Consider the following 23445-nt stretch of genomic DNA (forward strand, 5'->3'; position numbering starts at 1 on the left):
TGCGTTTGTGTCCTTGTTGATGGTGGCATGGTGGTGTTATCCTCATTGCTTTGCTCCCAGCTTTTGCAGAGCATGTTCCCCAACACTGAGGTTCCACACCTCAGACTTGTCAATCTCCTCTTCCATCCCCGAGTAAACCAGTGCTTCCAGTTTTGTTTCAACTATTTTATTTATTTTTATTTTCTTCTTTTTGAGCGTGCCCTTTTTTTTTTTTTTTATGTTCCAGGAATCTTAGGAGAAGTTGTCTTTTATTTATTTATTAAAAGTTCTCTGTAAGTTAGAATTTTGCACTACTTACAGCACTTAAAGTAGATTTGTCAGGTTAGATTTTTCTAGTCAGGAATGTAAAATAACAAAACAGACTTGCATGAAAACTTTCTCCCCAGTAATTTAGCACTGACACTCACAGAGGGACAAGTGAAACTACATGCTTCCCAACTTGTTTTCTGGCTTTCTCTTGCACCATGCTGAGTGATTTATGACAGTTTTCAACTTCACTGATGACAATTTACCTTTGGTTTTTATGGCTCTCAGCATATCTTAAATTCAGTTACCATGAAGGCAGATATTAGTCACAAGAATTTGCAGTGTCTGTGTTTTTCCAGTCCTGGCAGCTGCATGAATGGAGTACTGTTAACCCTGATTGCCTGGAAAGACAATTTTTCTTTGTGTCTTCTGTAAAGTTTAGTTAAGAAATCCTTCTAGTCTTCTTTGCTAAAAGCTGCAGTGCAGTTCAGCATCCAAAAGTGGCTATATTGTAATTACAGAACCACAGAGTATCCCAAGTTGGAAGGGACCCACAAGGATCATCAAACCCAACCCCTGGCACCACATGGAACCACCCAAAAACCAGACCATGTGTCTGAGAGAGTTGTCCAAATGCTTCTGGAACTTGTGACTAAATCATGACTTGATTTACGACTAAACCCTACATAACTATGTTGTGAGTTTTTTCAGACTACTTATGAAACATATCACACCCTTTACTTGTAATGGTCAGTGTTTATAACCAGGTTTTCTGGAAGACTATAGTGCAGTAGTTACTACAGCTCTACAACTTGTATGCTGCTCTATATCTCAGTGAGCAATTGTTATGTCAGTTCATCTTTTTAACAGTTCTACAAGCCAGTGTTGTTCTTTCCTTTCTTTCTTTCATTCAGTGTATTCTATGAGAAATTGATAGCACTTTTTATGTTACAATGAACCTGGAGTGAAGTGAATTACGTTCCTTATCACTCCCTCTGGGATGGAAGGATGTTGGATGGATGACACAGGAGAACTCTCCAGAGCAACAGACACTTTTCATTTTTTGTTTGTTTGCTTTTTTCCTCTTTTGGCATGTAGCACAATATTATATTAGTCCATGTAAGATTTAAATTCTTTTAAGCTCATCATAAATACAAAGAATAAGAAACAGCAGCACTGAAATTTATGCCCTAGCACTTAAGTGTTGCAATTGCATATTTCTTTCTCATATAAAGGTTATTGATTACCTATCTCTAAAACTGTTTTATATATATATATAATTTACATATATTTACAAATAACATTTATAATATAAGTATGGAATACTTAATAACATCTTTTATATATATATATATATATGTGTATATATATATATATATATATATATATATATATATATATATATATATATATATATATATGTCAAAATACATACCTGCAGAACCTCAGAGAGTAAAAAACTGTGAATTTCTGAATAGTAATGTTGCTTGGCTAATTATGGAAGACTTGATATGCTGAACCAAAGTGAGAAGGGAATAAGAGCAAAAGCTGTAAAATGAGTGAAAAGGGTACAAGCCTGAAATTATTTTTACTTGTTACCCATAATAACAGTGGTTTTTTTTCAATAAGTCAGGTGGACAAAGATAGTGAAAAAGTCAGAAAAACCCATGAGTTAAAGCAGATAAGAAATTTGTCATATAGCAATGGTAAATTGCAAATGCATGCGTGTGGAAGACCATGTGGTTGTATAGAAGGAACAGTAGAATTTTGATGTCCACGTGGAGACAAAGAAATTACAAATTCTCTCTTAGCAGCTTTACTGTGGTTGTATTTGAAATAAAACATTTATCTCCCTAATGCTCCCTAATAGAGAAATAGAAGCAAATTGGAGTAATTAAGGAAGAAAACTGAAGTACCCACACAGAAACAAAATCAGTAACCTAAAAGGACAGCTTTAAAAAGAACCATGAGGAAAAGCCAATCTGACTGAAGAATGAGAAAGGACTTCTAGCTCTAGAAATATGTATGCCTGGTTTAGACAACAGGGGAAGAAAATGTCAGACATACTGCTAAAAAACACATTCCTCTGCCCCTTCCTTTCCACTCTCCTCTAATAAGTCCTGTTGTACCAGAGCTGAGAAGCACCCCAGATTTCAGTTCTGTACATTCATTTTCACGGCAACTGCTACAGTGAAGAGCTGGGCATTCAGGCAGGAAGGCAGAACAGGGGAAACACACAGGCTTTTTCTCCAGCGTCCCATGGTTAAGTCAAGTATCCAGGCCTGAGTCATCAGCTTTTCTGCTCTCTCCTCCTCCATATCCTTCTTCATTTGTGTAGACTGCTCCTTCTCCTAAATGTAGCTACTTTCAGCATCTTCCTTGGCATATGGGTTTTCTTCTCACATTGCAGGTAGAGTTCTATACACCAAACATCCACACTCGGTTAAAACCTTCTGTCTCCTTCTCACAGTCCCATTGTTTGCTAGAAATCTTCAAGCTGTACATAGAATAGCCTGCTTCCCCCTGCCCCTTCATGAGAGCTGTGCGGAACATGAGCACAGCTGTCAGACCAGGCCACCTCCCATGGCAGCGGGCAGACAGACCTCAGGTCTAGCAGGAACAGGAACTGAGGAGCATCCAGAAGCCTAGAGTAGGGAACCTGTGGAAATGCACACACATACATATTTCAACAGGGGTCTGAGAGCTGCAGCTCAAAGGTTCAGAACAGAGCATGGTCCTGTGCTGCTCCCAAGGACCCAGGGTCTCTGAAAGAATGGCCCAAACCACAACCCACATCACTTACTCTCGTGGTTCTTCCTCTAGACAAAACTTGTTACTCTTACTTACTCTTACTTATTTTAAGAAGTTGATCAGACTGTCACTGACTTCCAATGTAAAGTGTTCTATGTAAAAACTAGTAATCTTCCAGGTATCTTTGGGGAAAACAAACAAACAAACAAACAAACAAACAAAAACCCTCTACTTAAATGCTATGGAAAACAAAAACAAACAAACAAACAAACAAAAAGAAATGACAACAACAAACACCACCACACAACCACCACCACCCCTCTCCAGTCCCCCAATCGACTCCACCCTTCAAACACACCATCTTTCTACTGGAAGGGAAGTAAAGTGAAATGATCTCTGATGTCTTTCCTCTCAGGTTTCTGGGATCTTCTGATCTATTTTGCAGGACTTATTCCTTGGTGTGCTGAGTACAACAGGCTACACAACATACTGGAGAAAAAAAAAAATAAAAACAACAGAACAACAAAAAATCAATCAGGCTTAGCAAAACCAATGAGGAAAAAAAAAAAAAAAAAAAAAAAAAAAAACACCTGCCTATTGCATCATACCCTGTATCCTGCTGCTGCTTTGATCTGCTTCATGTCACCCGGGAATTCAAAGAAATCTCCAGCATAGGAGGAAGTCATTAGAGGCAAATCCACAGGTCATTACTTTTTGTGTTCTAAGTTTCATGAATAAATAGCCAGAGGACCAATAACTTTATTGCCAGTAACATCCTGAAGCAAATAAGTGAATTTGAAGCTTTAGCTTTGCATGATAGAAAATGAATAACTAGCCTACGAAATATTAAGCCCCAGGTAAGGCTGAGAGTCATACCCTCTGCAGTTTGAAGGGAGAGACCTAGAGCATGACTAGTATCCTAGCAGTCAATGGGCACCAAACCCACCAGCCTCAGCAAACCAGATTTCCACCCTTCTGGGTAGCCAGCAGGACTTGCCCTAGAAGCCTGGCACTGGAACAGATATTCCACATTCATTTTGCACAGTAGACTAGCTGCCATGAAGAACCTCTCAACATTACACTTCTGAGATGTTTTGTAATGGGAGAATAACTATGCCACTTCTGTACTGGAATTCACTGCATCAATTAGGGGCATTTTACCGATCTGCCATTAGCACTCTTTTTTTGTACTTCATAGAACTTCACAGCATGGCTTCTCTACTTTCTCTTTCTTCTACACTGTATCATATCTCTAACTAATTTTGTAAAGCAAAACCCCAAATCTTGTGTTTATTACGCTTAAGAACAATTTCCAGTACACAGCCAGAGTTACTGGCAAGTTACTTGTTACTTAAAGAAAAGCAACAACTTCTCCACCCGCCAGCCGTGCTCTGCCTCCTGTGGAGACTCTCATTAGCTCAGCAAGCTGCAGGGCACGAGCTGGTGTGGGAGCACCCTGCTGCATGGCACACTGATATGCGGGGCTTAGTCCGCAGGGCCCACAATTGCAGTCGCAGCGCCTCAAGATTTTCGGGTGACTTTGAAAATGATACAGAATCCAGTGTTCTCTGCATGGGAATGAGTAACCCACACACCTCCAACTCACACATAGATTACAAAGGGTAACTGTTGTAAAGCATGAGTGATAGACTTCTAAACACTGGAAAGAATATCACAAGCTTTCTATAGCTAAAATAAACCAGTCTGACTTAATACATTAGACTGTCAAATTGGCACACCCACATAAGAACTATAAGTTTTAAGTATACACTGAATAGAAGAAGGAACAGAGAAGGCACAGCAAGATTTCAATTTTTTTAATATATATATTTTTTAATTTAAAAACCACTGGGCATCCATGCACTTCAGTGAGTACTTATATAGCTCCTTCTAAATTAAGGGAAAAAGAGATGGAGCTAGGCTCCTTTCAGTGGTGCCCAGTGCCAGTACAAAAGGCTCTGGGCACCAGCTGGGCACAGGAGGCTTCCTCTGAACACCAGGAGGGCCACTTTCCTGTGCGGGTGACCAAGCACTGGCACAGGCTGCCCAGAGGCTGTGGGGTCTCCTCCTTGGGGACCTCCAAAAGCCCCCTGGACATGGTGCTGGGCACCCTGCTCTGGGTGGCCCTGCCTGGGCAGGGGTTGGAGCAGTGCCCCCAGAGGTCCCCGCCAGCCTCAGCCCTGCTGTGTAGGTAGATACCATGGTACCTACCTAATCCTATTGCACTGCTAGTGACTGCTAGTTGTTTTTTTTTTTTTTTTTTTTTTTTTTTTCCCAAGGCTTTTACAAGAGGTAGAGAGATAGCATTTAAAAATGTCCAAGCATCTTAGTGCTCAAATAACTGCAATAAACCTGGACAAACATAAAATAGACTAAAGAGATGGGTAGTTAAATCAGACACAATCTCAGGATGTTATATCTCCAAATGGATCACTTTTGTTGCCTGACTAGTGAAGGAGTAGCTTTGTGTTTATCACATTTTGTGTTTGCTAGTTCTTACATTTTATTTTACACATTGGAAGGGAGTAGAGAACCAGTAAGCAGACAATCTAAACATAAGATTCAGAAAAGTCTGGACTGAAATAAGTGAAAGGAAAAAGAGTGTTATAAGAGCTACAGAAGAGAAACAGGGTCACATGAAAGCCAGAATTTCTCCAGTCAATAAGTCGTATATCCCTCTCTTAGCAAAGTTTAAGAGAAGGATACGGAAATCTTGAAAAGCCTCATCTAACAAAAAATCTCAAAACAAGATTGATCTGGCAGCTGCACACTAAGCCTCTCCTGTCCTTACCAGCACATAATGTTTTGATAACCCTAGCTGATAGCTAGGACAAAGCAAAAAGTCTTTATTCTGTTGGTCATAGAAATATATATTTTTAAAACTCTTTACCTTTGCTTTTATTTATGAAGTAAACCGTTACTTCGTACTCTAAAAACAGAAAAATAAATTAGGTATTTTCCATGTCTATAATTCAGAGTAAAAGGAAAATGAAAGGCATATGTTTCTTTAATTTTTAGTTGTTATTGTTGTAGCTGGAGGTGGGTTTTTTTGTTTTTGTTTGTTTGTTTGTTTGTTTCAGATGTTATGCCTGTGAATGAGTTCCTGTCCATCAGAATTTTGCTTAGGATACAAACAGTAGTTTAATATATCAAGAGAATGGTATTATAAAATTAGTTTAGAACCTGAATAAACTTATTTCATCCACCTGAGATAATGAACAAAATCTTCCTGAACACCTTGGAAATGTCTGATTCAGACCCTGACAATCTGAAGCTGGCAGAGGTTAATCACGTCTAACTAGGTTGTTGTATTGTTGATCAGCAGCATTAGCCATAGCTGTTAGGAGTTAAGAATGATTTTAAACAGACACAAAACAGATACATTTCTGAATCTTGAATTTGTATCCTTTCATTATGAAATTGAAAACATAAGTTCATAGTCCTACTCCTGTAAACAAGATGCCACTGTTATTTCTGCAAGAAAGGAAAAGTATCTCCCTCTTTGAACCACATCATAATAGGGCTCCAGAATTAAAATAACAGACATAACTATATGAAGCCGGTTATTGATCCAGGAGACTTTCCTGTGACATAGCTGTACTGAACAATTTTCTCTCTCTAGCTGTAAAAATATATTTTTGGACTTATAACGGTAAAATAAAGTACATTAATTAGAAATTTTAACAATTCACTCAAAGAGAATTGTGCTTTTAGTTTGATAATATTCTAGATATTTGTTTGTATTGAAATACAAACAGAAAACAACAACAAAATAGCAGTCAAAAACCAGCCATTGTATTTGACCTTGATTTTGGATCATATGGAAAGAAGGATGGGAAGAGGCATAAAGCAAAGCCTAGTTTATATGAATAATTAGAGCATCCTCAGCATTGTTTTCACTCAAATGTTGTTGCATCTTGGCCCTTCCTGCCTCTTCTGTTTACAAAAGATTACCAAAATACACAGGTGCTTGACTGTCTTCCCTTTTACCAAGGAATATGCTTGCTATTAATCCAATGGCTGTGAGAGGGATATATACACTTTTATATATATATATGTGTATATATATATATATATTACATATATATATATATTATATATATATATAATAAGCTGTGAGAATTTCTTGGCACCTTATACATCAAAGCAGAGTATAGAGTTGATAGGTATATTTCTTTTGATATTAAGGGTATATAAATTATACAGTTGTCTGTGCAGGAGCTGACTTAACCTTACATCTGAAATATTTGGAAAACAATCACTGACCAGATACTGCAAGTAAATCCCCAAATTCTATAGTACATGAGGAAACTGAAGTCAAACTGCACATTTTGTACTCAAAATTTATTTCTAAAATAACTTTTGGAACAATTTTAACCAACAATTCATAGCAATTAAAAAAAAAAAAAAGTCTTGAGATTAATCTTATTACTGTATATTCAACAAATTTAAAAAGCTACATTGTCAGTGACAGTCATGATGTTAAATTCAGTTTTGAAGAATATGAATAATTGTCAAAAAATGCTATTTTCATAATAAAAGCTTTAAAAGTCAGATAACAAACAAACAAACAGAAAACAGTTTAATGCTGAAAAAATACTACCATTCTCCATTTATCATTGAGTGGAGAGAAGAAATAAAGGATCAGCCAGATATTCACAGAGTCTTCCTTTTCAAAGATTTATTGTTACGTTATTCAAAAATATAATTTCACCTTAGCTATGCACTTGATGTGAGGAAGTGCTTTAATGTAAGCCTGTATCCTGCCAAGTCAGTGCTGGTAGCAGAGAGATAGGATGCTCCATTCTGCTACTGCCTTGCAGTGATGTGCTGTAGAGATGTGTTGCATTGTCTCCATCTGAATGAGAAAAGAGGAAAAAGGACATGTACTATGCAATACTGTCCTTGATGCTACTGAATAGTTTTCTTCAGACAGCCAACATCTGTAGGACATTTTGCTCTGTTTTTGCTCTAATTATTCCCAAAAGTGAAGGGCTTCTAGGTATTTTAAAGAATGAAACGCATTTGAAACATGTTTGACACGGGTGAACACATCCCACTGTTCTTTGTGGAACTATTAGTTCTGGGCTTTCAAAAACTGTCAGGCTGAGAGAGGTTAAAAAGGCAGGACATCCACATGTGGACATTTTTTGTGAGAGGGAGATAAGTTTCACAGTGCTTCACTTGTTCGTTGATGTTTCACTTGAATTTTGGATATCATAAGTCTCACTGCACTCTTTTTCACCTCAAGGACAGTGAATTATTCTAAGACACCTTTCTTTTTGGTGTCTTTCATCGTCTTTCATCTTTTTGTCTGTATCCTTTGTCTCTCAGCTGAGAGATCCTGAGAACTCCTTTCTGTTACTAAACAAGCCTATCACCTTCTTCTCTCAGCCCCCTTCGACTCTTCAGCCATCATACCAAAGGTTAAGCCTTTCTTTGTATGGGAGATGACATCGGTGGGGTTTCCAGGATATTGAATCTAGCTTATTAGAGACCATACTGCCAAAATGGGGCAGCAGGATTCAGAAAGTCTGAAAGCAGCAGCTGCAGCAAGCCAAAGCTGTGCTGAAAAGGAAATATAACATCTGTTCTCTGCACTATGTAGAGCAACAAAACTACACCCACACCTGCAATCCAAGTGCAAAACTTGACAAAAACACAAATCACTTTGCTTCTATTTAAAAAAAAATAAAATAAAATGAAGGGATTCCCTTTGCCTGTAGCTGTTACACTGACTCCAAGCCATGATATTTATGTATATAATAGGCTAGATATTCAGGTTGTACAAACCAACATTATGCTCCTGTTGAGAATAACTGCTCTGCGTGGGCAGAGGATTTGACCTTTCCACATCTTTGACCAGTTAGCCTCTTTATTAGGAGAGGGGTGTGGAAGGGGTTTCTGGTTCCTGACCCATTTTGATCTCAGACACTGATGTGTGTATGAGTGGAATGGAGATATTTGACAGTAACAGTGAAAGGAGCCTCTTCATAAGATCAGGAAATCACGTCTAGACTCACTTTGTGTCCTCCTGCATCTGGATGATTCTAGTGCATTTCCATTGCTATTTTATGATTCTGTACTTTTCTTTTTTTTTTTTTTTTTTTTTTTTTGAGTACTCAGATAGCATTTTAACAGTCCCTGTATAAGGTCCTAGGGAGATATGTGGATGGATAGATTTCCCATATGTTTTATCTTATAATTGGTTACTTATAGAATCATAGAATCATAGAATATCCTGAGTTGGAAGGGACCCTTAAGGATCATCAAGTCCAACTCTTGACACCGCACAGGTCTACCCAAAAGTTCAGACCATGTGCCTAAGTTCACAGTCCAATCTCTTCTTAAATTCAGACAGGCTCGGTGCAGTGACCACTTCCCTGGGGAGCCTGTTCCAGTGTGCGACCACCCTCTCTGTGAAGAACCCCCTCCTGACGTCCAGCCTAAATTTCCCCTGCCTCAGCTTAACCCCGTTCCCGCGGGTCCTGTCACTGGTGTTAATGGAGAAAAGGTCTCCTGCCTCTCGACACCCCCTTACGAGGAAGTTGTAGACTGTGATGAGGTCTCCCCTCAGCCTCCTCTTCTCCAGGCTGAACAGGCCCAGTGACCTCAGCCGTTCCTCGTACGTCTTCCCCTCAAGGCCTTTCACCATCTTCGTAGCCCTCCTCTGGACACTTTCCAACAGTTTCATATCCTTTTTATACTGTGGTGCCCAGAACTGCACACAGTACTCGAGGTGAGGCCGCACCAGCGCAGAGTAGAGCGGGACAATCACCTCCCTTGACCTACTAGCGATGCCGTGCTTGATGCACCCCAGGATACGATTGGCCCTCCTGGCTGCCAGGGCACACTGCTGGCTCATATTCAACTTGCTGTCTACCACGACCCCCAGATCCCTCTCTTCTAGGCTGCTCTCCAGCGTCTCATCGCCCAGTCTGTACGTGCAGCCAGGGTTTCCCCGTCCCAGGTGCAGGACCCGGCACTTGCTCTTATTGAACTTCATGCGGTTGGTGATCGCCCAGCTCTCCAACCTGTCCAGATCCCTCTGCAAGGCCTTTACGCCCTCATTTGAGTCCACAACTCCTCCAAGTTTGGTGTCATCAGCAAACTTGCTCAAAATACCCTCTATTCCTACATCCAGATCGTTTATAAAAATATTGAAAAGTACCGGCCCTAAAATGGAGCCTTGAGGGACCCCACTGGTGACCGCCCGCCAGCCTGACGCAGCCCCATTTACCATAACCCTTTGGGCCCTGCCCGTTAGCCAATTGCTCACCCATCGTATGATGTTTTTATTTAGCTGTATGGTGGACATTTTGTCCAGTAGGATCCTATGGGAAACCGTGTCAAAAGCCTTGCTGAAGTCCAAAAAAATCACATCAGCTGGTTTCCCTTGGTCCACCATACGGGTGATCTTATCATAAAAGGAAATCAGGTTAGTTAGGCAGGACCTACCCTTCACAAACCCATGCTGGCTGGGACCAATGACTGCTTTGTCCCCCAGGTGCGCCTCAATAAGTTCGAGAACCAACTTCTCCATGATTTTACCAGGCACTGACGTGAGACTGACAGGCCTGTAATTGCTAGGGTCTTCTTTCTGACCCTTCTTGAAAATTGGCACAATATTTGCCAGCTTCCAGTCTACCGGGACCTCTCCAAATTCCCAGGATCGTTGAAAAATAATTGATAGAGGTTCCGCGATGACGTCTGCCAGCTCTTTCAGCACCCGGGGATGAATCCCATCCGGACCCATGGACTTGTAGGGATCCAGGTGGAGTAGCAAATCCCGCACACGTTCAGGGTCAGTTGGGAGTTTGTCATCCCCACCGTCCCGGTCCTCCAGCTCAGGGCACCCTGGGTCCCGAAGCCCATCATCGGCATTGAAGACAGAGGCAAAGAAGGCGTTAAGCGTCTCTGCTTTGCCTACGTCATCGTCTGTGAGGAGACCTTCCCTATCAAGGAGCAGCCCTATGTATTCTTTAGTTCTCCTTTTTCCATTTACATATCTAAAAAAACCCTTTTTATTTTCTCTCACAGACACAGCCAGCTTCAACTCTAGCTGTGCTTTGGCCACTCGAACTTTCTCCCTACAAACACGAACAGCATCCCTGTATTCTTTCCATGACGCCTGGCCCTCCTTCCAGTAGCGAAACACTCTCTGTTTCCGCCTAATCTCCATTAGAACATTCCTGGTTAGCCACGCCGGCCTCCTGCCCCGCCTGCCTGACTTGCGATATTTTGGAATTGCCTTATCTTGTGCTTCTAGGAGGCATCGCTTAAAGAGTGACCAGCACTGGTGGACATCGAGGCCTTCAAGAGCAGTTTCCCAGGGGACCTTACTGACTAGTACTTGATTTTGTCCAACCCTGGCTGCAATGCAACTACTGTATAAACTTTACAGGAAACATGGCTTTGTAACTGCAATGTGAGCAGTTAGATGTTACTATCCATACATGCTTTATTGGATATGGAGAGTGGAAAAAAGTAGAAAAAGAACACTGCTCTATAATTTTATCAGAGATCAAACAGAAATAATATTTCATCTTATCCAGGAAGGAAAAATGCAATACATTTATCTACAGGATACAGTTACCTGTATTTTAATATAACTGCATCATAAAGAATAGCACATTAAATGTGCTCAATATTTGTGTTCATTATTACTTCAAAGGAACTATTCAGTTGAATCAGTGCTCATATTAACCGTAACAATATAAAAATTTTCAGTCGGTCATATATATGACAACCACTCATGGATTACAACCATTACAGTTTTGCAAAGGACAAAAGATGAAAATAATGAATTCATATTTATGACTAAATGATAGGCGCATTATCAAGGAAATAGGTAAAAGGACTGGTTTGTCATAGAATATTTAAGGTTTTATAATTAAGAGGCTAGAGGTTCAGCAATACTCTGTGCCTGTGTTTTTGCTGAAGCAAAAAACCACCACTGAGTAAGCTTTTTTGCACTGCTGTTTAATGCTTAAGTTAGTAATATTAAGACACAAAATATTTCCAATAAACCTGCTAAGCATACTGTAAGGAGAGTATAGCTCACTAATGTCAAATTTCCTAAAAGAAATGAAAATAGCATTGGTGGGACATTCCTACCTTACGTAACATGCCTAACTACTTTGAAAATTGTACCTGCCCACCACTAGTTTCTTTAAATTATCTTAGCTAGCACTATAGCATTATGCAGGAACTCAGTTGTGGACTAGATTCCACCATGTGTAGTGACAGAGAGGTGCAAAAAGAACCTCTGCCTCAACACTTTTAAAAGTTTATAATTAAAAACAAAACAACAACAACAACAAAACCCTCACTATTGGGTTAAGTTCCTAATTACTCCCCAAAGCTGCCCACCTAGTAACTGCTTAGACTGAGAAAACAGATACAAAATTAGAACAGTACAGAGAAAAGTAATTATCAGATAGCAATTCGGTTAGCTTGTACATGAAGTGCGCTCCCAAGAAATATGGTAAATGTTCAAAACTAAACAAAATATATTATTTGATAGCATACTGTGCACTGTCAGGTATGGTACAGTTTCAGAGTCAGAAGAGATACTCCAATATCAAGAGTCATTTCTATCTCTACAGTCTCTAATTTTTTATCATAATGTGTTTCAATTCAACAACAAAAATAAGAAATGTGTATTAGCCTGTACATTCAGTGCCTTGCGGTTGCATATAGACAGACTATGAGATTTCTGTGGCCTCTTCAAAAAAAAAAAAAAAAAAAGATATTGAAATTGTAGCAAAATTATACATAAACCCAGCCTACAACTTTAACATAATTATAACCCAGCCCACAACTAAAAGATGATACACAGAAGAAGCTCTATACTGTATATAGTGATTAGTCATATAACCAACATACTGCTTAAAAAAGTTGAAGATTTCAGAGGCAAAGCTTGGAGCTCTAAGAGTGTATTCAAATGTCAGGACACAATCTTTCCTTGGGGTATCAAATACTCAGGGGAATAGATGAAAAGAAACAAGAATTCTCAATACAAAAACTTTCACCAGGTATCTGTTTAGTTATGACCCTCAGAAAATAAATATCTTTAAAGGACATTTAGAAATTAAAGGCTGGTTTTGTTTGCTCTTGCAAAAATAGTAACGTGACTATGATCTCATTAATATTATATATGTTATCTTTGCTATGACTCTTAAGAGATTTCCATATGCTTTTCATACAATACATAGAAATACTTTTTTAACTCTTTATCTGCAACTGAAGATATATTTTAAAAATAATAAATAAATAAATAAATAAAAGTAAAGGAGTGCTGTTCCTGGTTCTCTACATGAGGAAATAGAGCTTCAGAGGAAAATGATTGAAATGAGATATTTAGACACACAGGAACCCCTACATTGCACAGGTTAGAATTTCTGTTAGTCAGAGTGCAATCTCCTGGTGTAGTCTATGGATTTTATTTGTCAGGTTTGGATGAGAGAAAACAGAGAATTATTTTTTTTACTTTCCTTTTTTTTTTTTTTTTTCAAAGTAGCTTAAATATAATTTCAAAGAAATTATAGAAAGAAATCTCATGCCTTAATGCTTACATGTATACTTGTTATTTATTGTCTCTAAGCAGAAGACTCTACTTTGTGTATTTTAAAACTGCTAAAATTTTCTTTTAGCAACTAGAGGCAGATAAATTTCATACGATTTGTAATATGAGAATATGATGAACAAATAAAAACAACAAGGAGGAGCTTCTTGTTGTGACTCTGTAGCAAACAAGATGAAAGGCTTCTAAAACCTTTTCACTTTGCATATGCCATAATTAATTTAGTTAGCTGTTCAAGTTGCATTTTTAAATTTAACTACAGACATAAATGCTGAAGTGGTAAACTGTGACAGACTTTCTTTTTGAAAGGCCTCCGCTGACACTGTATGCCCTCAAGCAATTTTGTTAACATTAATAAGAATCGTCAATTTTGAAACACCCTCATAAAGAACCAATTAGCCCACTCAGATGCATTTACTTTTGTAACTGAATGCAATATTTATTAGTATTAGTGGAATGTAATATTTATTATACAAAAGGGGAATGGTGGTGAGCATGAAATCTTTAGATTGCATTAAAAATAGAAATGGGCTTAAGCTGACAAATCTGGCATTTCGCAACCTAAATATTATTAATTTCTGGTTGCCGGACTTTGGTCTGTCTCTTTTTAAAGAGTCCTTTGGAAAGAGTATCACTTTATTTATTCATTTATTTATGATTCAAAGCGTTGGCGAGGTTTTATGGATCAGAGATTATCTGCCTAACCAGGCAGAAATAAGGACAGCAATTTTTATGTTACAGTTTTTAAGCTTTAGTCCAGGCTAGATCTATTCTTACTGATATCATTGGGGGCTGCACTCAGACTCATGTCCTACTAGAAAAACCACACTGTGCTGAGAAATAGTTGATATTATATCTCAGCCTCCAAAAGATCTGTAACTGTTTGCACAAGGCTTCAACTAGTAAAATAAACTGATAGCCATTAACACTGTACCTGTAAATCCCAGTGAAAGTTTTTTTCAGTACTCACAATTGTAAAGCACTACAATGCAACCATTGACTGAAATTACTGCTGTATATTTTATTGGATTCTCTAGAAAACATCAAAGGGAGTTGATATACTAGATATTGTGCTATTTAACTAATATCTGTTTAAACAAACAGTGCTGCTTAGTAATGAGGGTATTGTCTGGGGATGTTTTAAGTTTATGTACCATTTCCAGCTTTGCAGGAGCCAATTTCAGTGGCCTTTCTGTGCGTGGTCAATTTGCCCCAGCTTGCTCATCTGAGAAGCTGCCTTTGCAAAACCACTTCTGAGACACGCTGATGAAAATACTACGTAAGAAGAAAAATTATATCAATCTGCTAATAGCTTTCTTACTGCTTTGGAAATTTACTGTGTTTATTCAGAATTAGCTCAATACCCTCATCATAAGGTCATTTAATACAAGACAGAGAACAGAACAAGGTTTTCCCTAATTAAATATTTATTGCTAACATCTGTGACTGTGACATAGCTCCTGTTGTGTCTTTTTTTGTTTTTGTTTTTGTTTTCAACAAAATTTTATCTTCACTTTGGCTCCAAAATTTGGAGGCACCTTTGTACTGGTATCAAAATAGCTGTATGACTGAAAGCAATTGTCCATCTGTTTGTTTGTTTTGTTTTTGTTTTGTGTTGTTTTGAAACTGGCTGCTTTATATAGAAAGGATTCACATTCAAAGTCAGGCTGACAAAGAATGAAGAGTGTGTTCTGTTTTATGGAAACCAGACTTCTGTTCTTCATTGATTTTCATCAAGTGGAAACAAACATTGGTCATACATTACACTGAAAGATATGTCTTGTTTCCTACCTATGCAGGAATGTTTATGATCAATAAAAAATGAATTATGAAATACATGAAGTACATAATTTTTCAAGAGAATTTGCAAGAAGAAAAGACTTCAACAATGTGTATGTGTATCCCCCATTTTCCAAAAGGCATATAAAAGACCTTAGATTTTGTTTCTATTTTAGATAAAATATGTGAGGTTAAACAAAACTTGATCTACTTTATCTTTTAAATCTTTATAGGTATCTCAAATAGTTTTTTACCATTTTCTACTTCCAGTTTTTGATTTTATTTGCATTAGAAACCTTCTTTTTTTTATGTTTAATTTGTAATATAAACTATAATTGAACATTTATCATGTGCTTTCAAAGTAAAATACGTTGTTATTTGATATTCATGTCAAAGAAGAACAGAATGATTGAGACAACCCCTCTACCAAGATCAGGTTGCACATGACTACATACACAGGCATTTTGAAGGAGTCAGGGGAGGGATACTTCACAACTTCTCTGGGCAACCTCTCCCACTGGTTGGTCACCCACACAGTAAAGTGTTTGCTGATGTTCAGAGGGAAGGATCATCCCGTGTTTCAGTTTGGGCCCATTGTTTCTTTTCCTGTCACTGGACACCACTGAAAACAGACTGATGCCTTCTTCTTTACATCCTCTGTTCTGCTATTGATAAACATGGATTAGATTCACAATGAGATTTCTCTTCCCCAGGCTGAACAGTCCCAGCTCCTTCAGACTTTTCTCATGCAAGAAGTGTTCCAGTGCCTTCATTATCTTTGTGGCCTCTACCTGGAATCTCTCCAGAGTACTCATGTCTCTGTTGTACTGATGAGACTGGAACAAGACACAACACCCCAGGTGTGACCTCAGCAGTGGAGGTAAAGGATCACTTCCCTTGACTTGCCAGCAGAAATCCTCCTAATAAAACAGGATACCACTGGCCTTCTTTGTCTTGAGAGTATTTGTTGGATCATGTTTAACTCAGGGTCCACCAGGACCCCCAGGTCCCTTTCTGCCAATCTGCTTCATGCTGGGTGGCACCCAGCATGTACTGGTGCCTGGGGTTATTCCTCCTCCGTGTAGGACTTTGCTCTTCCCCTTGTTGAATTTTATGAGGTTGAATTTCCTGTCAACCTATTTCTTAGTCTGCAGTACAGGAGCTTTTGTTACATTTTCTCATAAGGTAAGATGTTACACAAAAATCAGCAAGGGCAAAGGGATTACTATTGGTAGAAGTCCAAATAATACTTTGTTTATGTATTTTTGCATGTACCTTTCACTTGAAAATGGCCAGAACTTTAACTCAACAATTAGAAGATCTGCCATTAAAGCAACACTAGGATATTTTGCAGGAGCCTTTCAAATTTTTAAACTTATTCATCAAGGACCTGGACAATGGAACGGAGTGCACCCTCAGCATAGTGCACCTGCAGAGGAATAACCCCAAGCACCAGTACAGACTGAGTGTGACCTGCTGGAGAGCAGCTCTGCAGAAAGAGACCTGGGAGTCCTGGTGGACAGCAGGCTGACCATGAGCCCGCAATGTACCCTTGTGGCCAAGAGAGTCAACAGGATCCTGGGCTGCATTTGGAAGAGTGATGCCAGCAGGCCAAGGGAGGTGATCCTTCCTGTTTACTCAGCTCTGGTGAGACCATGCCTGGAGTATTGTGTCCAGTTCTGGGCTCCCCAGTACAAGAGGGACATGGAACTACTGGAGTGAGTCCAAAGGAGGGCTACTATGGTGATTAGAGGACTGGAGCACCTGTCATATGAGGAGAGGCTGAGAGAGCTGGGCCTGTTTAGCCTGGAAAAGAGGAGACTGAAGAGACTGAGACTCCTCATCAACGTGTATAAATTCACATTGAGAAGAGGGTATGGAGAGTACAGAGCTGGTCTCTTTTCAGTTGTGCCCAGTGACCGGACGAGAGGCAATGGGCACAGACTGAAGCACAGGAGGTTCCGGCTCAATATGAAGGGGAACTTCAGTACTGTGAGGGTGAAAGAGCACTAGAACTGGCTGTCCAGAAATGTTGTGGAGTCTCCTTCTCTGGAGACGTTCAAAACTCACCCAGATGCCATCCTGTGCAACATGCTCTAGGTGATCCTGCTCGGCAGAAGGGTGGGACTAGATGATCTTCAGAGGTCCCTTCTAACACTGCCCATTCTGTGATTCTTTGATGAAGTGGAGCCAAATTCTGACCAGCCTGCCCTGTCTGAAGCAATTCAATCTGAAACAAATCAGAATATTGATAATTTAGCAAAGGACTGTGTATTTTGATAAATATTGAAAAGTACTGTATTCTGGATACAAAAATACGGTGATTTTTTATGTGTAGGCCAACATTTCATGGGCAATGAGGCTGGATGTAAGAAATGAACAGAGATCTTTCTCAGGAGTGCAGAATACTAAGAGTTCATCCAATCTAACTTTATGTAAACAAAAATATGATTGTATATATAATTTTCAAAAGCCTTTTTTTTTTTTTTTTAATAAAGATCCAATTAATTCAAATAAGGTAATTGGGAAATTTTTAATTTCTAGCATTGTGTAACATAATTGAATGCTGTTTTGTCAGAAATCATGATTAACATGCTCAGAAATCTGTCTGTAAAATGTATGCTGCACTACGTAAAGGAAGTCAGACTTACCCATAATCTGTCTCCACTGGCTACATACAAAGAAAGTTTACTCCCTAATGTTACCCCAAATTGTTGCACATTGTCCTTCCTTTGACTGTGCCTTCAGGATACTAGGAAACATTTAGAAAGTAAGATCAGTCAGCAGGGCTATTACACTTGGTATGAAAAGCTGCCTTGGAAAGAAGGAGGAAATAATGGGTTGAAATTGGCAGAAATTCTGTTACTTTGCTTGCTGTGACTTTGTGGGAAGGAGAACATACAGGGGGCTTTATGTTGCAGTGAAAAGTACCTGAATTTTAGCAACTTTATGATGTTTCATTCTTTCCTTCCATTTCAGACTTTGACTATGACTAATTCCCTGACAGAACTGCTTTTCTACTTTCAATATACTGTTTGTATTGGTAGACTATTTCATAATTAACTTCTGTGTGTTTTGTTTTGTTTTCAAGTATGTTAATCATATGGTATATGACAAATTTAAGCCACTTTTTTATGCAAAACAAAACTGTCTATTCTGTACATGGTTCCCTGAGAAAATACACCCTAAGCCAAAGTAATGGGAGAGAAAAGAGAAAAAAACAAAATGTCCATCAGACACTTTCAGTGAAAGGGCAGCTTGTTGTCTTACTGGGTTTTCCTTTGTATGGCAACGAATATTCCTTACTTTTTATTTTACATGTACTGTGTACAGCTTAATTTTAATAATTGCACATAATAGTAATCTTCTGAGTTTTATTTGCAATGAAAAGAAGAATTTATTTTTTCTCCTTCTAGATGATTTTGCATCTGATTGCTTTTTTTTAGTGAAAAGGGTTTAAGAAAAAAGCTGGCAAAAATTCAAATGAAAATGGTGCAGGTATTTAAAATATTTACTAATCTGACACCAATAATCACATTCCATGACCACGGCTAACACCTGGTCTCATTGTCCGCAGTGTTGTAGTCAAATTTCATTAAGGCACAGATCAGGCTTGTAACATTTCCAGCGTTAGAAGAGGCCAGCACACAACCATCACCCCAGACTGGGGATGCCATCACCCCCATGGTAATTTGTCCTTTGATCAGACCTTGGGGAGTAGGCAGTGATGCTCTGCAGTGTGCTATGGTGGGTGAGAGCCCAGCGTGAGGGAAGGCTCTGGGCAGCTGAACATGCCCAATGCAGCCCCCAACCACTTCCACTACCTCTGCTGCCTGCCCTGAGCATAGGTTAGTTGTGGTGTGGTGGGGGGTTTCATCTGGTAGAAAACCCAAGTCAGACTAATGCAGAGAGGAAATAAACTGATATTTGCTGAAGGAAATAGCACAACTAAGCTCATTTGTACCATCCCCATTAGCTGGGACATGGGCCTGCTGGTGGGCCCAACATTGTGGGCCTGTGGACAAGCAGAGCAGGGCTGTGGAGAGCTGGAGAATTGCCCTGCTGTGGCCTCGCTGGGAAAGGAGCAGTGGCTTCTGACATGGGGTCCTGGACCCTGAGTAGGGTGCAGGTGGTACTTGCAGGGTACTTGCAGGGTACTTGCAGGTGGCCCTAGGCCATGAAGAGGGAGACATCAAGTGAAAGTGACACAGAGCAAAGGCTGGGCCCTGATGGGAAGAACTGGCTGTTCTCTTTCCAGATAAAAGTACTCTGACTTCAAACAGGACAGGAGGACAGGAGGAAAATGGGCCTAACAGATGAGACCAAGACTGTCTCTATCTCAGAAAGCTGGGAGGGCCATGGTCCATTGTCCACTGTGTGCTACACAAGGATAGTAACCTATGAGCACAATCCTGTGATGCATCACCATGAGTATCAGAAGCTCTTCAGAGGGTGAATAACTAACTGTGAGGGCTCTTTTGATGCACACTGTGTACTGTTCCCACTTTGGGACCCTACTGTTTCAAATAAACACAGTGCAAGGTCTTGAGGATGAGGTTTCACATGGACCTGAGCCAGTCCAACAGCTTGCTGCCACCGGAGAGGCACGCCTGGCTTCCTCTTCCCTGCTGACTCCCTCTCTCCCTTCCTTCCTCCCTCCTTCCCACCAGCTGTGTGGTCTTCCTGTCTTGTGCGCTCTGGTACACGTCAGGCCCCTCAGTGAGCCAGGGAGCTCAGCACAAGAAGCACTTCCCAGTTTGTTTGCTGAGACTGGTACAGGCTGGACCACAGGAACAGGCACGTGGTGAGAAGAGCAGGATGGAGGAATGTCTCAGCTTTGGAGTGGGGTAGACAGACAGATGGACTGTTTCTTAGACCAATGTCTCTGCATTGTGAAATTTCAACCTGAATCTCCTTTTGCATGCATTTCATGCTGGTGTAATTTCATAGAAGCCTCTGGTAAACAGGGTCTTGTGATCACACACACACAAGTGATAGGAGAGAGCTGATCTCCCATTGTAAGTAAATGAAGACAATGAAAGGTAACAATGGGAGGAGACTTTTTTGGGGAGAGAGACTATCAGAGAGTGTAACAATAGGACAAAGAGTAATAATTTTAAACTAAGAGAGGGTAGGTTTAGATCCAACAGGAAGAAATTCTTCACTCTGAGTGTGGTGAGGCCCTGGCACAGGCTGCCCAGAGAAGCTGTGGATGACCCATTCCTGTAACTGTTCAAGGCCAGGTTGTATGGTTCTTTGGGCAACCTGGTCTGCTGGGAGGTGTCCCTGCACATGGCAGGGGGGGTGAAAGTAGATGATCTTTAAGGTGCCTTCCAACCTGAGCCATTCTGTGATTTAATGGTTCTATGAAACAGATGTCCAAGTGTTTCTGGAACTCATGTCTCCAGTTTCCAGCCAGCCCTAACATATTCCAGAGGAAGCAAATGGCAGTAAATGAATTATGCTGGTCACTGAGCAGTACAGCACATCAATTTAGGTGGAACTGGATTTTTGTGAGATTATATTATGATCACTGCATGCAAATTATAAGAGTTGTTGTAGCAAGCAATGGTATAAAACCAAACAATTGTTTATTTAGTTATGAAGAAATTAATAAATACTGATAAGTGCTATTTTTACAGTAGTCATTTCAGGGCTGTTGCATAACTACATGGTTATGGTCTGAATAACTTTCCAAATTTAAAAAATGTATCTAGTAACTAAACAGTTCCTGTTATTAGCAGCTTTGAGTGCCACAGGGAATGGGATCTTAAATGGGAAGCCATTGGTTGAATGTCTTCCATGCTTTCCTCTTCTCCACCTGATTACCAATAGTACTCACTATGGAGAACCACCGTGTTTCTTACAAGTTTTGGTTCAATGAGTAAAGAGTTTGCAAGAGGAGACAGGCTGGGGCATGCCTGGAGACATTCATATTTTGGAGAGTTTGTGCTTATAAATGAGTTTCCCCTTTTTGTTGCAAAACCTGACTTCTAGCTCCTCTTCAAACATGATTCCCCATAGTAGCTGTAAACAAGAAAGCTATTGTTATACTTGGGATGAACACAGCCTTCTTATAAAAGATTCATTGGCTCAAGAGAGAGTAAAGGAACACAGTGGAAATAGACAGTAAATAATATTATTTTATTTTTTTTTACCAGTTTACAACCTGAAAAGGCAAGACACCACCTAAGTCCACTCCTGCATTCCATAGTGCGATGTGACCATTAGTCCTGGACCACTCACTGTTGCACTAGAAAAAATCCTATGCCTTTCTGTTCTACTGCTTTACTTTGCTTTACTTTTTGCACTAAACCAAGAGTAGCTTTTAATCAGCTTAGAGCAGACCAGTAGTTACAGCACTCAGAATAATCCTCTTCTTAGCCACTTCCAGGTCGAAGTCTCATGAACTTTGTTTTTATATTTGGATATCAAATAACAAACCCTAATCTCTGGGGTAGTTCAGACTTCAGAGTCATTCCCAGCATCAGTCAGTGGATGAGTGAAAGTCTGAGAATTCTATTCAGTTCAAGAAGCCTAAGTAACTATCACACGCCTGGAATAAGCACATGCATATTTAAACTGCTGCAATCTTCCATTAATTTCTTCTGTCTTGTCCTCTTTAAATGTCACTGAGGCAGGGGTTGCCCTCAGACATCCTGGGATTTATATGTGTGTGGAGTGGGGGAAGCTGACATTAAAGAAAGAAAACAATGTACCCAGTGCCAAAAATTCTACTTCTGAGCAAAGATAGCATATGGCATGCATGAATTATTCTGCCTGAAGTCCCTGTGAAAGCTGCTGGATTCTGCAGCTGTAGGATGCTCTGCAACAGCATGACAACCTTGAAGGGTAAAGCCTAATCACTTACCTGGTTTTGGCAGCAATGAAGATAATTTTTCCAGTTACAGAGAGATTACAAGCACATTAAAATCACTTAATCCTTTGCAGGATTTTATAGAAAGACATGTGGGCAACAACTGAACTTTGTAAATTCAGAAAGTGGTTCTAACTAAACAAAACACCATAATGGTGTCAGAAGTCTTGGGAAGTACTGTGCTAAGTGATATGCTAAGTTTATTGAACTGAAAATAAGGACAAGGAACAGGCTGGTACAGTTAGGTCTTTTTCTTCAATAAAGCTTAATCATAAAGATCTCCAGAGCTGTTGCTATATTGATGGCATTTGAGTCAGATCAGTTTAAAAGATGTGTCCCACTCAGAAAAGCATTTGAAAGGTTTTTAACTTAAAACACACAAATACCTTCACTGTAGTCAGTGGAATTACTGAATGTTTAGTACCAAGCAGATGTTTAGGTCCCATGTTGAACCAGAGCTGTTTTTCTCATTGCTTTTCAGTGGATGGCACAGAACAGTATTTTCTTTTAAAGTTAACAAATCCCAACTGCAAAGTTCAGGTAACAAAAAATGAGAGCTTCAGCTGCCAGTGACATGGTCGGTCTTAGTCCTAACAAACAGAAGACCATGGGCTCTTTGGTGCTTGCAATGAATATCTTAGCCACCTATTTTAATACAACTACAATACAACAGTTCTCAACATGACAGTTTACCCAAAAAAAATAGGAAAAAAAACTTCGTAATTGGTTATAATGAAAGGAAGACATATACATATTCAGTTTATCAGATACCAGCAGAATGCTACATTTCCTCTCAAATGTGAAACAAAAATAAAAAACTGCAGGAAAAAAAACAGGAAGGGCTTCTGATGTCTGTGAAGGGATTCCTTGTCTTCTGCAAGAAGCAGATCAGACAAATGTAATAGCTGGCAACAGAGGAGTACCAAGTAGTATCTACTATTCTACAATTCCACTATTTTTGTGAGTTTGTTAGTTCATAGGCTCTTCCCATTACACTGGAAACAGAGGAGAATTTAACACAGACTGCTATTGCTGCTTCATAAATCCAGCTCACATGGTTAAAATATCTATCATGGTGTATATGGTAAAAACATCAAACAAATTTAGAAGATATCTTTATAGCTATTAGCTTTAAATGAGAAGGTCGACTCTAATGATATCTGCAACTGCATCATTTCTAATAGATTTCTTCAGGAAAGAGGGCCTG

The 23445-nt window shown here is 39.5% G+C and overlaps 1 long non-coding RNA gene across 3 annotated transcripts in view; it reads right to left on the reverse strand.

Moving 5' to 3' along the window:
• Window positions 1–23445, reverse strand: part of LOC309890423 — a 57032-nt gene that overhangs the window by 2151 nt on the left and 31436 nt on the right. For 2 of the 3 annotated variants that reach the window (XR_014319419.1, XR_014319420.1), the window contains 2 exons: window positions 17432–17591; window positions 7473–7855 (listed from right to left, as the gene is read on the reverse strand). This is a non-coding gene — a long non-coding RNA (uncharacterized lncRNA). Of the gene's footprint in view, window positions 1–3355; window positions 3487–7472; window positions 7856–17431; window positions 17592–23445 lie in introns of those variants that run through there. The other variant, XR_014319418.1, reaches the window with a different exon arrangement.

The sequence above is a fragment of the Aythya marila genome, assembly GCF_965140915.1.
Source record: "Aythya marila genome assembly, chromosome: Z".
In the NCBI taxonomy this organism is placed as follows: domain Eukaryota; kingdom Metazoa; phylum Chordata; class Aves; order Anseriformes; family Anatidae; genus Aythya; species Aythya marila.